Genomic DNA, 16,570 nt, shown 5'->3' with positions numbered 1-16,570 from the left:
CAGTGGAGGTGTCTGGGTGGGGGAGGAGGGCTGTGGGTATCCCTAGGCCAGTGCGATTTCTGTAGGCTAGGCCCCTCCGTAAGGCTTGGCCCTGTGCCCCCGCCCCCCACCTCTGTAGGGTGCCAAGTACAGCTATCCATGGCCCTGTGTCACCTATGTGTGCAGTTGTCGTCCATAGGCTTGTAGGCCAAGTCCCAATGATTGAGTAGTGTACCCCAAGTGCACAGTGTAGTGCAGGGGGCTTCTGTGTCTGTCCTCTCCGCCAACTGTGTTGCCAATGGATGCACTCAACATGTCTTCATTCCCCCCCCTTTTTTTGGTGGTCTTCCTGTTCATGTGTGCATTAGCATCATCAGGCGGAGGAGAAGTGGCATCGGAGCACGAGGGAGCTGCATCTCACATGGCCCTGGAGGGCCATTCAACCGACTCGGAGTTCACCAGTGAGACGGAGGGCGAGGGGAGCTCCACAACGGGGACACGTGGAGACATCAGCGACACAGACATGTCCTCGGAAGGGAGCTCCATTGTGGTGGCGGCAACATCCGTGCCCACCGCAACAACAGGTACAGCCGCCACCCAGCGCACCAGCTCCGCCCTCCCAGCAGCCCCTCTGCGATCGCCCAGTGCCCGCTCGCACACGAAGGCGGGCATCTCCTTCGCCCCAGGCACCTCAGGCCCTGCCCCAGTTACCCCTGCTGCCCTCAGTGAGGAGGTCATTGACCTCCTCAGGACGCTCATTGTTGGGCAGTCTACCCTTTTGAATGCCATCCAGGGGGTAGAAAGGGAGGTGCACCGGAGCAATGCATACCTGGAGGGCATTCATTCGGGTCAGGCTGCCCATCAGCGATCGTTCAACGCTCTGGCTTCAGCACTGACGGCAGCCATTGTCCCTGTCTCCTGCCTCCCTCCTCCAACTTCCTCCACCCAGTCCCACTCCCCTGTTCCTCTGCCTATCCCAGACACACCTACAGTCCAGCCTGCACACACCTCAACACCCAAGGGCAGCTCATCCAGACATAAGCACCACACATCACACAAGCATTCACACAAGCAACAGCCACATGCAGACATACCAACAGCCACTGCCTCCTCTGTGTCCCCCTCCTCCTCATCTCCCTCCTCCCTCCCTGTGACGTCTCCACTCACACTTGCATGCACAACATCATCAGCCACTACGTCCATCACCAGCACACCCACCAGAACACTCCACACACGTGCAGTCACCACCCCCACTGCCATTTACACGTCCCCTGTGTCCTCTCCCAGTGTGTCTGTCACCCCCTCTTCCAAACCACACAAACGCAGGCAGCCACCCACCCAACAGCCATCCACCTCACGACAGCCTCCGTCACCAGCACCTGCACCCAAAGAGACCACACTTGACTCTCCTACAACCACATCCTCTTCCTCCACTCCCATACCCACTGCACCTACCCTTCCCACTGCTCCTAAAAAGTTTTTCCTGTCCAAAATTAACCTCTTTCCATCACCTGACCCACCCCCTCCATCTCGTAAGAGTCCAATCAGCACCTCAGCCACCACAACCCCTGGACCTACAAAGTCCATAGTACAGGGATATTGGAGTCCACCACCTTCAAGGGCAGCAACATCGGCCAGCAGTAAAGGGACAGCCAGCCCACCCCCTGGGAAGAAAACCAAGAAAGGCAAGGCCCGGCGCGAGAGGCCAGAGACGGCAGCCTCCAAAGGCACTACCCTCGCACCGTCAGGAAGTGGGGTGCCACCTGGCACATCTACAAAGGGAGGCAAGGGCCACAGAGAATCACGGAAGGATGGCAAGGGCAGCACGGCTGACAAGTCCGGCAGCAGGCGAGCTGCCCAGGAGGGCCCCACCAGCCCCATTCCGGGTGTGAAGGAGGACACCCACGGGCCCAGGACTCCAGCACAGGAGGGCCCCGGAAGCCAGAAGTCGGATGGCGAGTGAACTCCATATATTGGCCGGATATGGTGCCCTGGAGACACATGTCAAGAACCGCTGAACAGGGCACCGCCGTCTCAAGAACCGCTGAACAGGGCCCTTCAAGACAAGCACCGCTGAACAGGGCACCGCTGTCTCAAGCACCGCTGAACAGGGCCCTTCAAGACAAGCACCACTGAACAGGGCCCTTCAAGACAAGCACCGCTGAACAGGGCACCGCCGTCTCAAGCACCGCTGAACAGGGCCCTTCAAGACAAGCACCGCTGAACAGGGCCCTTCAAGACAAGCACCGCTGAACAGGGCACCACCGTCTCAAGCACCGCTGAACAGGGCACCGCCGTCTCAAGAACCGCTGAACAGGGCCCTTCAAGACAAGCACCGCTGAACAGGGCACTTCAAGACAAGCACCGCTGAACAGGGCTCTTCAAGACAAGCCCCGCTGAACAGGGCACCGCCGTCTCAAGCACCGCTGAACAGGGCCCTTCAAGACAAGCACCGCTGAACAGGCCACTGCCGTCTCAAGAACCGCTGAACAGGGCCCTTCAAGACAAGCACCGCTGAACAGGGCCCTTCAAGACAAGCACCGCTGAACAGGGCACTGCCGTCTCAAGCACCGCTGAACAGGGCCCTTCAAGACAAGCACCGCTGAACAGGCCACCGCCGTCTCAAGAACCGCTGAACAGGGCCCTTCAAGACAAGCACCACTGTACAGGGCACTTCAAGACAAGCACCGCTGAACAGGGCCCTTCAAGACAAGCACCGCTGAACAGGGCACCGCCGTCTCAAGCACCGCTGAACAGGGCCCTTCAGGACAAGCACCGCTGAACAGGCCACCGCTGTCTCAAGAACCGCTGAACAGGGCCCTTCAAGACAAGCACCGCTTCGCTGGGCCCTTCAAGACAAGCACCGCTCCGCTGGGCCCTTCATCTCTGCACCACTCCGCTGGACCCTTCATCTCAAGCACCGCTCCGCTGGGCCCTTCATCTCAAGCACCGCTCCGCTGGGCCCTTCATCTCAAGCACCGCTCCGCTGGGCACCGCCGTCTCAAGCACCGCTCCGCTGGGCCCTTCATCTCAAGCACCGCTGGCCCATTGGCAGAAGGGACAGGCCCGGATCTGTGTCGGGCAGGGCTGCACGATGCACTCTGGGCACCATGCCTCCTCCAGTACCAGTGGAGTCTGTAATCCACTTGAGAGACTGTGGCTTTGCACTCCCCAGGATGGCACAGTGGGCAAGCCACCCACTGTAGAGACTTGTGAGACTGTGGCTTTGCACTCCCCAGGATGGCACAGTGGGCAAGCCACCCACTGTAGAGACTTGTGAGACTGTGGCTTTGCACTCCCCAGGATGGCACAGTGGGCAAGCCACCCACTGTAGAGGCTTGTGAGACTGTGGCTTTGCACTCCCCAGGATGGGACAGTGGGCATGGAGGCCCCTCGTGGATCTGGCGTTGTGGACTCATGTGGCTGAGGTGCCTCCCCTTCCCCCTGAGGTGCCTGTAGTTTTTCTATCTGATGCCCCTGCAGTGTTCTCTCCAATGGCTTCGGGTCTCCTGTGTGGGCTTTGCCCATGTGTTGAGGCCCATCGGCCCACGTACAATGACTGAAACCCAATTTGGACAGGACAATTTACATATGTGTATATAGTTATAGATGTTTGAATTTTTTTTTTACGTAGCCTTACAATATATTTGAATTTCATGATAATTTTATTTTGTCTTTGCATTCTTCCGGGGGGTTTGGGGGGTGTCACTCTGAGTTGTTGCTCTGCATTGATGTGTAGGTAGTTGTGGGTGAGGGTGGGTGTGTCGCGTATGTGTGTGCCCGTAATCTTTTCTCCTCCCCCCTCCCCTGTGTCGTAGGTGCAGTACTCACCGTTGTCTTCTGCGCCGGCGTTCGTGCTCCTGGTAGAGGAGCAGGTAGACAATAGCTGGTAGGATGTGTAGTTCTGGTTCCATGCTGTCCAGATTCCTCGTGGAGTGTGTAGAGGTGAGCGTTTTCCCGTTCGTAGTCTGTTTCCGCCGTGTTTTTATCGGCGGGGCTCCCGCCCCGGAAAAGGTGGCGGATTGGTGAGTTGTGATAGGGTGGGCGGTACATTGTCTCCCGCCTGTCTGCTGGCGGTCACCGCCGCGCTGTTTGTTTGTCCCGCCGTGGCGGTCGGAGTGTTAAAGTGGCGGTCTGTGTTGGCGGTTTCCGCCAGGGTCAGAATTAAATTTTTTTGACCGCCTGCCTGTTGGCGGGTTGGCCGCCGCTCTAACACCGACCGCCAGGGTTGGAATGACCCCTGTGTCCTTTATTTTACTCAATGCATTTTACATTATTGTTTGATGACATAGTTTTTCTTTTCAATTTTTACTTACATTTTTCAGTGGTTTTAATTTTTAGATTTGGAGTGTTGATGATTAGAGTTCTCTTTCTTTTCCAATTGTTTCTTTGTAAAATGTTGTCTTGTTTCTGTACTGGGGTATCGAAAAGGAAAGATACATATATTTAGGTTATTTGTATTTGTTTATAATTCACAAAAGTAGTTTCTTCAGTTTAATAATTTGGAAAGTGTTATAATAGTTCTAATTACGTTTTTCAACCTAGTATATTTTTCTATACAGGGTTACAGGCTTCTGTCGTCTTTGGTCAGGGTTCAGGTGCAGTAATAGTTTGGTATTTCTTCTGGTTATAGCACTTTACTAATTGCTAATTCTGATTTGTTAACGGTTTTTATTTTGAATGGAATAGATTTGTAGTTTGGTTGTGTTCCTACTTTCTTTGCCATTTTCTTTACATGGAAAAATGCAAATGTAAGTCTGTTTTTAGGTATTGTCCTTTTTGCTTTTTTATGTGTTTCCTGTGAGTAGGTGGGTTGTCAGATTGGGTAGATGATAGTCCACCTCAAGTAATAAGGTCACTATTCTTGTTATGTTCAGTAAAGTTTTAGTAATATAAATGTAAGCTCAACTCCTGTAACTAAGTCAAAATACAGACAGGTTTAACTTAAGAAAATATGTAAAGCATTTAGAAAGACCAAACAGTTAAAACGTTGAAAACACACAAAAATATTCCTATTCCAATTTATAAAACTAGAGGATGATTTTATAAACAAAATTATAACAAAAAGACAAAAATCCAGTAAGGTGGAACCAGACATATGCATTTTTAACTAAATAAAAATAGCTCCAAAAAGCATTAAGCACCAACTGTGCTCATGTGGTCGTGCTTGAACAGGATTTAGACACAATTTAAGACTGACTCTGATGGAGCTGGGTCCATACAGAAACCAGATTCGACCTGGTTGGATATTTTATTTTTTGACTAAGGCCCTGATTTATATTCTGAAGGCTGGCCCACTTTTCCACCATGCAGACAAGTAAATTACTTCATCCCCATGGCGGAGGGACTGCCACCAAATTTATAAATGACAATCAAGCAGCAATTTAAAATGCATTTGCAGGAACTGTTATCATGGCGGTTCCTATAAATGCATATTATGGTTTTGCACAACACAGCGCCATCACGACGCAGAGAGGTTTGGCTCTGATGGTGACAGAGTAGTCAATGCCATAGCCAAATCTAAGGTCTGCCTGCATATACCTTTGGTGGGCAGACCATTATGTTAGAGGTATGTATACTACGTTGCCATTGCCATGGAAAATACATACCGCCACATAGAAATCAGGCCCTTAGTCTCTGAAATGAAAGTCAAAAATTCTCAGTGGTGCAAGACAGCAGGCTGTAGCCAAAAAGTGCTCCATGAGGCCAGATAGCTGTTGGATGATGTCCGGTTGAAGCTGTTGATTTTTGGTGAAAAAGCTCTGAGTGGGAGAAATTAAAAATTCATGCACACAGGAAGATCCCTTGCCAGGCGGATACTTTTATTACCTTTGCTGCATGAAGATTTGTACCTTCTGACTTTGGCCAGATTTAGAGTTTGGTGGAGGGGTTACTCTGTCACAATGGTGACGGATATCCTGTCTACTGAAATACAAATTTCATAGGATATAATGGGTTTTAAATTTTGGCAGACAGGATATCTGTCACCATTGTGACAGAGTAACCCCTCTACAACTCTAATCCAGGCCCTAAGTCTGAATGTAGAAATCCCATAGGATGTAATGGGATTTATATTTTGGTAGACGGGATATCCATCACCATTGTGACAAGGTAACCCCTCCGCAAATCTCTAAATCAGGCCCAAAGTCACTTTTTAGCAGCTCACATTGTGCCAGCAGGGCAAGGCTGCAAGCTGTAACAAAAATGTGGCAAGATGATGTGGGATACCCACTCTGTGATGTCCCAGAGAAACTGACTAGCTGCTGAAGTGGGAGCAATCTGAATCTTTGGCTACCCACCTTTGTCACTTTGACTTGGCAGGTTTGTCCTGGCCCTCCAGAGGTCTTTGGAGCCCAAAAGTTTCTAAGTCCCAGGTCTTTCATGATATTAGAAGGAGTATACTTTTGACTCAGCCAAGTGTCCCAGGACCTGCACGTAGGGATCAAGGCTCACTCCAGCAGAAGCTACCAGCAGGGTTCAGGGTAGGTCCACTTGGACCTGGTCAGCAGGGCACTTCAGCAAAAAGTGTCTTCTTGTTACTTTTTGTAGCCACGTACCTTAACAGAAGATCAGTAGAATTGACTGTTGGATTCCACATCTTTCTCCAGCGTACAAGTATGAGCAGGTCCAGCCTTTTCAGGTCTTCCAACAGTTATCAACAGCAGATGCAGTTGCCTTCTATTATCCATAGGTCCAGTAATGTCTTCAAGAAGGGAAGCCATATTTACAACTGGCACTAGCTTGTTGGTAGTGGAGACTCCTGACCGCTCCTTGACCATTGGGTCAGGTGTAACCATACCCACTTGTATCGGTTCCTGTGTGACCTACTGTGAACAATTTCACAGTGTCCTTCTTTACCATAATCCAGAATGGTGAAACCCTTCTCACCTTGAGCACAGCCTGTGCGCCCATGCTAGAGGTATGGCCGGGGAAATGTTCAACCCCTCCTTTGTGGTCACTTCAAACAAGTTCTAGGGCAGCTCCTTTCTCCCTAGTACAGTCTACCCAACTAGATGAACAAGGAATGGCCGTGCCCAGGTGCCAGCTAACATTGGCCTGTGATATGGTTAGCCTCATGAAGGTTAATCAAGTTCCTGGACACAGACCTGATGGTCATCCTGCCAGAGGAAGAGAATCACCCCCACACTCAAGCCTTCCCACTACTCATAACTGGGGCTTTTCAGTTGCCAAGTGACAGTAGAAGCACATGCAAACAGACCTCCAAAAGCATTATGAAGAAAAAACGTAACTTTCTAAAAATACAATTTCCTTAATGGTTATCATAAATTTGATTTTACAATTAAGTTGTGTTTAAAATAACTCTTTAAAAGGTTTTTTGATTATATGTCTAGCTATTTCCTAACTAGTATTATTTAATCTAATAATGTAATCCAGTGCTTTCCAATGGAACTTCCACCCTTGCTAAAGTAAAGATTTTGCCCTCATTATGACATTGGCATTGGCAGTAAATCCCACTTACTGCCACACTGACTGCTGCGAACATTCCGCCGCCGATATCCGTTCACCATATTATGACACACATACACCAATCCGTCACTATTCAGCCACATACACAATTCCACCAGCCCAAAGGTCAGTGATAAAATGATGGTGGCAAACCCCACACCGTTATGCCAACAGAACTGAGCCCTTCACATTATGACCCACGAATCTCCACGGTGAACATTCAATGGCAGTAAACAATTGGCAGTACATACCGCCGTGCTCAAAATACACACACACATACAAAACAATACCACATTGGACAATTCAAACAACACACACCTGACACCAATATACACACCACACCCACATACCCACACCACTATAAAACACAAACCCACATTACCCACAACCCTTCACGACTACAAACCATTGGCACGAGACAGACACCACGACCACAGGCAAAGCGATAGCCACACACTACCTACACCTACACACCACCCACTTACCCCACATCACACACCCCAACACATCACCCTAAACACCCTCACCTACACAACTCACACAACACCCATGGCACCACAAAGACACCCCTGATTCTCAGAGGAGGAGCTAAGGGTCATGGTGGAGGAAATCATCAGGGTAGAGCCACAGCTATTTGGACCACAGGTGCCGCAGATATCTATAGCTTGGAAGATGGAGCTATAGTGGAGAATCGTGGACAGGGTCAACACCATGGGACAGCACCCAAGAACAAGGGATGACATCAGGAAGAGGTGAAATGACCTATGGGGAAAGGTGCGTTCCATTGCAGCAAGACACCAACTCGCTGTACAGAGGACTGGAGGTGGACCACCACCTCCTCCCCCAGAACTAACAGCATGGAGGAGCAAGTTTTGGGCAATCATGCATCCTGAGGGCCTGGTCGGAGTAGGTGGAGGACTGGACTCTGGTAAGTCAACTCTATACTACTACTACCCCCTACGTGCATGCCATCACATACCCCCACCCTCACTCCCAACACTCCACCACTTCCTACACACCCCACCATCACATCTCACTTATCCCAATGCCAAGACCTACATGCTGTACCAATGCATGGACAACCCTCACAGCCCTGCATGGACACTCATCACTAAAGCATGCACACTATAGAGAACAAAAAATTCCACCATACACCACTGAAAAATGTAAGTAAAAATAGAAAAGAAAAACTATGTCATCAAACAATAATGTGAAATACATTGAGTAAAATAAAGGACACAGGGGGTCATTCCAACCCTGGCGGTCGGTGTTAAAGCGGCGGCCAACCCGCCAACAGGCAGGCGGTCAAAAAAATGGAATTCTGACCGTGGCGGAAACCGCCAACACAGACCGCCACTTTAACACTCCGACCGCCACGGCGGGACAAATAAACAGCGCGGCGGTGACAGCCAACAGACAGGCGGGAGACAATGTACCGCCCACCCTATCACAACTCACCTAGCGAAAGCTGTCAAGGCAAGGACAACCGAAGAGGGCAAGCTACGGATCCACAATATGTCAGACACAGAAACAGTAACACAGCATTTACATCCCCATAGGTACCCCAGCCAATGTCAGTGGAGAGGAGGTGCCAGCACTATCCAGTCCCCCCACAGAAGAGGCCCACAGTGATGGCAGCAACTCTGGGCTTCAGGATCTGGATGACCAACCTGGCCCATCAGGGACCTCTGGACAGCCGGTTTCCCAGACCCAGTCACACACCACCACAGAGCCTCCCACATCAGGAAACACCACCACAGCACCCACCCAGCGTACCCATGCCTCTGTCCCCAGGACACGTGAATCAGCAGTGTGTCTACCTCTACAGGGACCCCAGGGCACACCCCATATCCAAGACAATCAGGGACCTGGGGTCAGTGGCAATGGGTACACAGTTCAGGGGACCTAGACACAGGACAACAGGGAAATTGGGAGGAGGGCTGAGCACCAGGGGGAGGACAGGCCCAGGGAACCGACTCTCCAGGAGGCACTCTCCAAGATCCTGGGAGCCTACCAACATTCCCAGGACATGATGGGGCATATCGTGGACAATGTACAGGAGAACAGGCAGCTGCAGGAGCGACAGCAGCAGGCGATCAGGGAGGACTTGCTGGCCATCAACACCACCCTGGTCGCCATAGCAGGGGTGCTGGCTGACATGGCCAATATTATGAGGGAGGCAGTCTCACAACAGCAGGTCCGTGACATCAGCCAGACATCTGAACTGCCTTCCACCTCCGCTGCCGCTAGTGGGCAGGAGGCCCCGCCACAGGACCAACAGGCCACCAGCACCCCTCCCCCTGCAGAAGGAAAACCACCCAGCAAACATTCCCTGCGATCCAGACTGAAGCCAGAGACACATGCCAAGACCCCCGCCAGGAAATAAGACTCTCCCGATTGTCACCCTTGTGTCCCACACAGTCACCCTCTCCACCTTGAACTGCCATTGCTCCCCTTCCTATGTCCCCTTGACCAATGCATCTGTGCTACATATAGACTGGAACAATACCCTGGACTTTCCTCCATCATCACCGCATTCCAATGCACTTGTCCCTCTTTTACCTAGTACTTCAAAAAACACCCTTGGAAAAAATAGACGGATGGAGTATGTCAAATTTTTCAAATATGTATTCATTTAACCAGGTTCAAACAATGTAATTCAACCGTACAGCAAATGAGCATCTGTTAATGACCTGTAGCAGGCTGCAGTGATCACACCAGGAACTATTGTGAGGCAACATCATCTGTAAAATGAATTGCCGAAGGGTACAGTAAGTGGGCATAGAAGTGGGAAATAACAGTATGCCAGTGCCATAGAAATTAAATATAATTATAATGAAATGTGAAGTAACACTGTATAACCTGTGTGTCATTGGAAGTACTGTATGATGATTGCTGTTCTGTTGTCCTCATCCTCATCCTCTGCCTCCTCATCCTCACTGTACACAGGGTCCACTGCTGCCACACGGGCATCTCCAGCCTCCTCCTCCTGCAGAAAAGGCACATGGCATCTCAGGGCAAGGTTGTGCAACATGCAGCATGCCACTATTATCTGGCACACCTTCTTGGGTGAGTAACACAGGGATCCACCTGTCAGATGCAGGCATTTGAACCTGGCCTTCAGGAGGCCAAAGGTCCATTCTATAATCCTTCTGGTTCGCCCCGTGCCTCATTGTAATGTTCTTCTGCCCTTGTCCTGACATTCCTTATAGGGGTCAGCAGCCAAGATAGGTTAGGGTAACCAGAGTCACCAGCAAATATTGAGGGACAACATTTCGCCACACACTATCCCATATGGCCAACACCATACCCATACACCAACATATACTGTGTGGGGACCAGGGTTCACCAATCAGCCACACCCTGTGCCTCTGTAGTTGGCACATCACATTTGGAATGCTGCTATTTCGTAGGACAAAGGCATCATGCACCGACTCAGGACACTTAACATTGATGTGGGAAATGCACTGGTCCACCAAGCACACCATCTGTACATACATAGAATGGAATCTCTTTTGCATTATGTGTTCCATCAATCGCCCCTATTATGTTGGGGATATGTCCCATTGCATAGAACTCGGCCTTCACTGTGGCCAAATCTTCCACCTGGGGAAATACAATGTAGCTGCACATGTGTTTAATCACGGCAGAAAACACTCTTGTCAGCACTATTGAGAACACTGGTTGTGACATTCCTGCTGCCAAGCCCACTGTCACTTGGAAAGAACCAGTTGCCAGGAAATGGAGCACAGATATAACTTGCACAAGAAGGGGATCCCAGGGGTGACGGATATCAGATATCAGATCAGGCTCCAATTGGGTACGCAGCTCTGTGATTATGGCCCTGTCCAGTCTATAGGTGAGGATAATGTGCCTGTCCTCCAGTGTTGTAAGTCCACCAGGGGTCTGTACACAGGGGTATGTCTCCATCCCCTATTAACCCACAGCGGAAGCAATCTATGGGGCAAAAGAGTGAGGAACCGGTCACAAACTGAACAATCGGGCACAACAGAACATTGCATGCTGTTAATTTGTAATGGGTCAGTGTGAATTGTCCAGCATATCCAAATTTGAACAGTGATGCACCAATTATCCAGGGTTTGCCCCCCAACCCTGAAATTACATCTGCCTGTCCTGTATAAAGGGACAGGTGGAAGTGAGGTAATTCCGCTGATGTTGTGCACCATTGCTGGAGGCTGTCAGGAACCGCCGTGCAACTTCTCTTTGGATAACATTGGGCCCTATGGGTTACAGTGGCCAATGGTGATTTACGCCGGCGGTGACGGTATGCACAGCCACGGACGTGACTGCCATTTTATATCAGATTCCTCACTTGCTACCTGATCTTCAACAGGAGAGGATCTACACTGCATGTGCTGCTGTGACCTGTCACTGGAACCTACCATGGCCCGTGTGACTGGGGAAAGGGCCCCTGCCTTCACTTCAGCAGAGTTGGAGAGACTGGTGGATAGGGTCCTACCCCAGTACAGACTGCTGTATGGGCCTCCAGACCAACAGGTGAGGACACTGTGGGCACAATGCATATGGCATGAATGCATGGAGTGGTGTGTGTGAAGGCCTCATGTAAGGAGGGTGGGTGGATGTCTTCTGGGAGATTTATTGTTTGTGTGCTGGGCCATGTGTGTGCAATTGTTGATGTGAAGGGGTATGGTGGGCCATAAGTGTAACAGGCAGGACTGTCTGACAAAAACTATTTTCTTTTCTGTACTGCCTCTGCAGGTCAGCGCCCATCAAAAGAAGGGTATATGGTGTGCCATCACCAAGGACGTGCGGACCCTGGGGGTCTACGGCAGGTGGAGAACCTACTGTCGGAAACAATGGGAGGACCTGAGACGCTGGGAACGAAAAACGGCAGAGGCCCAGCTGGGGATGGCCTCCCAACAAGGAAGGGGTGCCTGTCGAACCCTGACACCCCTGATGGCCCACATACTGCTGGTGGCCTATCCAGAGCTGGATGGGCGCTTGAGGACATCACAGCAGCCACAAGGGGGTGAGTACAGTGCCCATCATTACTACTAATGCCTGGTGGGGTGGTATCCGGGTGGAGGATGTGTGTCAGTGGGTGTCCCTAGGCCAGGCTTGACATTGCAGCTGAGGTCCCCTGGTGGCTAGGGTTTTGAAGGGATAGTCCTGCTACCTAGCTCGTAGGCATCCACTGCTGTGCAGGGCTGCTTGGGTCCCAGGTGTGCTGGATTTGGCAGTGTGTGCCCATCCCCATGCCTTGGTGGCTAGCAATATCACTGGTAGTGCACTGCATAGTGTGTACGCCTGTTCCCTGTGTGTGAGGGTGCTGTGTACGCCAACGGTGGTGTTGGTGCAGCCATTGACCAAGTGTATCCTTTGTTTCTCCCCCCTGCTTTTTTTGTCACCCTGTCCTTATGCGAATTAGCTTCATCTGGCAGAGGAGCAGAGGCACCAGCGATGGAGGGAGCTGCATCCCACAGGACCCAGGAGGCAGAGGCCACCGACACTGAGGGCACCAGTGGGACAGAGGGCGAGGGGAGCACCACGGTGGAGACTGGAGGGGACAGTTCTGACACAGATACCTCCTCCGATGGAAGCTCCCTGGTGGTGGTGGACACCTCTGTGACCACCCCAGCTACAGGTACAGCTGCCCCCCCGTACCAGCACCGCCCTCCCAGAAGCTCCTCATCGAGTTTCCCGTGCCCGCTCACCTATGCGTGTGGGCATCTCCTTTGCCCAGGCACCTCAGGCCCTGCCCCAGTGAGCCCTGATGCCCTGAGTGAGGAGGCTATTGACCTCCTGAGGTCCATCTGTGTAGGGCAGTCAACCACTGTGAATGCCATCCAGGGACTGGCAGCCCAGATGCAACAGACTAATGCATTCCTGGAGGGCATCCACACTGGCTTGGCGGCCCAACAGACTTCAATCCAGGCTCTGGCCTCCTCTCTGATGGCACCCATTGTCCTTGTTTCCACCCTCCCCCCTTCAAATTCCTCTTCCCAACCCCAATCTCCTCAACCCCAACCTATCCCAAGCACACATTCAGACAAGCATGCACACAAGACAACACACAAGAGTGATTCTGGCAAACACAAGCACCACACTTCATCACGCAGGCACTCACACAAACACCATCCAGATGCAGACATACCAACAGGCACTATTTCCACTGTCTCCCCATCCTCCTCCTCCTCCACTTCCCTCCCAGTTAAATCTATACTCACACCTGCATGCACTACACCATCATCCACTACCAGCATCACCACCACCCCTAGCAGAACACACACCTAACTGGTAGACACCTCCACAACAGTCATGCACACGTCCCCTGTGTCCTCTCCCACTGTGTCTGTCCACCCCCTCCCAAGGTACACAAACGCAAGCACTCTGACACCTAACAGCCATCCACCTCACAACAGCATCCAGCCCAAGCACCTGCAGACAAAATCAGCAGACAGATACCTCCTACAACCACTCCCTCTTCCATAACTAACCAAACATTCTCCTCTTCCTGCTCCAATGTTCCTAAAAAACTTTTCCTATCCACATTGACCTCTTCCCTACCCCTCCCCTGTCCTGCATGTCTGGCCAGTGTGGCAAAAACCCAGCCAAGCACCTGAGCCAGCTAGTCCATAGGTCCATACCACTTGTGGTGGGAAAGGAGCCAGGGCACATGTGCTGAGGGTGAAGGAGCCTTCACCAGGCAGCTTCAAGGGAAAGGAGCCTGCCCCAGCTGCTGCCAGGAAGAGCAAAGAGCCTGCCCCAGCAGCTGTCAGGAAGACCATGGAGCCTATCCCAGCTGCTGCCAGGAAGAGCAAGGAGCCTCTCCCAGCTGCTGCCAGAAAGACTAAGGAGCCTGCCCCAGCTGCTGCCAGGAAGAGGAAGGAGCCTGCACCAGCAGGCAGGAAGAGCAAGGGGCCTGGGGCTGGAACTGTGACGGAGCCCCCACCAACAAACACCACTGAGCAGCCATTTGAGGCAGCAGGGGATGGGCAGGAGCTTCCCCCACCAGCACCTGCAGCAGCAGCACCACCACCACTGAGCAGCTGTCTGAGGCTGCAGGGAATGGGCAGGAGCTTCCCCCCACCAGAAGCACCACCACCACCACCACTACTGAGCAGGCATCACTGCTGGCGGACGTTATGTAGTCCTGCCTCCATGGGCTGCTGTGAAGACTGGCCCCTGCAACTTCAGTGGGTATGACACCCACCTGAGAGACTGTGACCTTGCACTCCCCAGGATCAAAAGCACAGGGCACGATGCTCCCTCCAGAACCAGTGGTTAAGACACCCACAAACCCCAGCCTCCCCAGGATCAAGGACAGAGGGCACAATGCCCCCTCCAGAACCAGTGGGCAAGACACACACTCGAGAGACTGTGGCCTTGCACTCCCCAGGACCAAGCACAGGGCATGTTGCCCCCACACAGAGCAAGTGGGCAAGTCACCCACTAGAGAGACTGGGGCCTTGCACTACCCAGGACCAAGCACCGGATATGTTGCCCCTTCCAGAGCATGTGGGCAAATCACCCACTTGAGAGAATGTGGCAGCATTGCACTCCCCAGGACCATGCACAGGGCATGTTGCCCCCTCCAGAAACAGTGGTCTTGGTTCATCTCCTGGCTGAGGTGCTCCCGTCCCCCTGAGGTGCCTGCCTATTTACCAACTAATGTCCCTGCAGTGTTCTCTCCATGTTGATACAGGTGACAAGTGGGGCCTTGGACTTTGGCTTGTGGCCATGTGGCCCAAGCAAACTGAGGACTGGGCAGTGTCCCTTGAACTGTACATTTGTAAATATGTGTTACACTGGCTAAATTATTATATATTGTTGATCTTATTACACTCACTTTAGTAAATGTGTTTTGGCTTGTGCATCTGGTTGTGTGTATCGGGTGTGTTTGCTGGGTGTGTGTGGTGCGTGTGTGTGTCACAGTTGTTTTCCTCCCTCCCTCCCTTGTGTGCTAGGTGGCTGTACTCACTGTCGTCATCTTCGCCGTCGTCGGTGTTAGTGGTGGAGCAGCACGTAGAAGACCATGGGGAAGACATGCAGCTCGGGCTCCGTGGCGGCGTGGTTGTTCCCTGTGTCTCCAATGGTGAGTCCTTTCACTTCTGTGCAGTGTTTCTGCCAGGCTTTTGATGTTGTTGGTACTGCCCCAGAAAAGGTGGTGGATTGGCATGTCATAATATGGTGGGCAGAACATTGACTTCTGCCTGGCTGTAGGCGGCTCTGGTGGTCGGTGTGGTAAAGTGACTTTTTATTGGAGATCTATACACCATGATCATAATTTGGTGGTAATTACCACCAGCCTGTTGGCGGTATTACCGCCACTTTTATACCAACCACCAGGGTTGTAATGAGGGCCTTTGTGTCTTTTTCACTATAAGGACTGTGTAACATTAATGTTCAACATATCCTACTTTTAAGTAATATACACCCTACCTTTGAGGTCATAGGGTCTACAGTGGGGTGACATTAATATTTAAAAGAAAGGTTTTGACGTGTCAAAAGGGTTTATTTTGAGAGGTCAAATTGGAGTTTTAAAACTGCCAGGCTACAATGGCAGGGCTGCAGGCATGATTGCACTGTCTCTGTAGTGGGTGGCACAAGCGGTTCTGCTGTCACCTAGTGACATTCAACTTAAAAAAGATTATGCGTACACTTTGTACCGAATGCTAGGGATGTATACGTGAATTTAATATGCCAGTTAGGAGTATAACCAATTTCAATTCATTTTAGGGGTCAGAGCACATGCATCTGGGCCTTGCTAGCAGAGTAGTAGTGCACCAAGTCAAAAAACTAGCAGCATCAGTCCTCAAAAAAGTGGGTGGTCATGCAAAAAAGAGGCTTTTTCTAAAATTGCCTATAATACTTTGTATACATTTATATAAGTGTATATGTTTAAATATTTTGTTGATATTAAATGTATTGATACTTTATATTCCAAAATCAGATTTGCTGGTGATGTGTGGCAATCATCTTCTTTTTCTAATTCTATTTGTTAGGTATTCCTCCACATTATTGATCTATAGTATGTCTTGCTTTCTCCACATTTAAAGAATCCATGTTTGGATTGTAACCATGTAGATAAATCATGGCCAATTGATGTTAAGCATGCAGATTTGTACAGAACACTATCTCC

This window comes from Pleurodeles waltl, chromosome 2_1 (genome assembly GCF_031143425.1).
Source record: "Pleurodeles waltl isolate 20211129_DDA chromosome 2_1, aPleWal1.hap1.20221129, whole genome shotgun sequence".
In the NCBI taxonomy this organism is placed as follows: Eukaryota; Metazoa; Chordata; class Amphibia; order Caudata; family Salamandridae; genus Pleurodeles; species Pleurodeles waltl.
The sequence above is the reverse complement of the archived record's forward strand: the minus strand, read 5'-3'. Positions refer to the sequence as shown.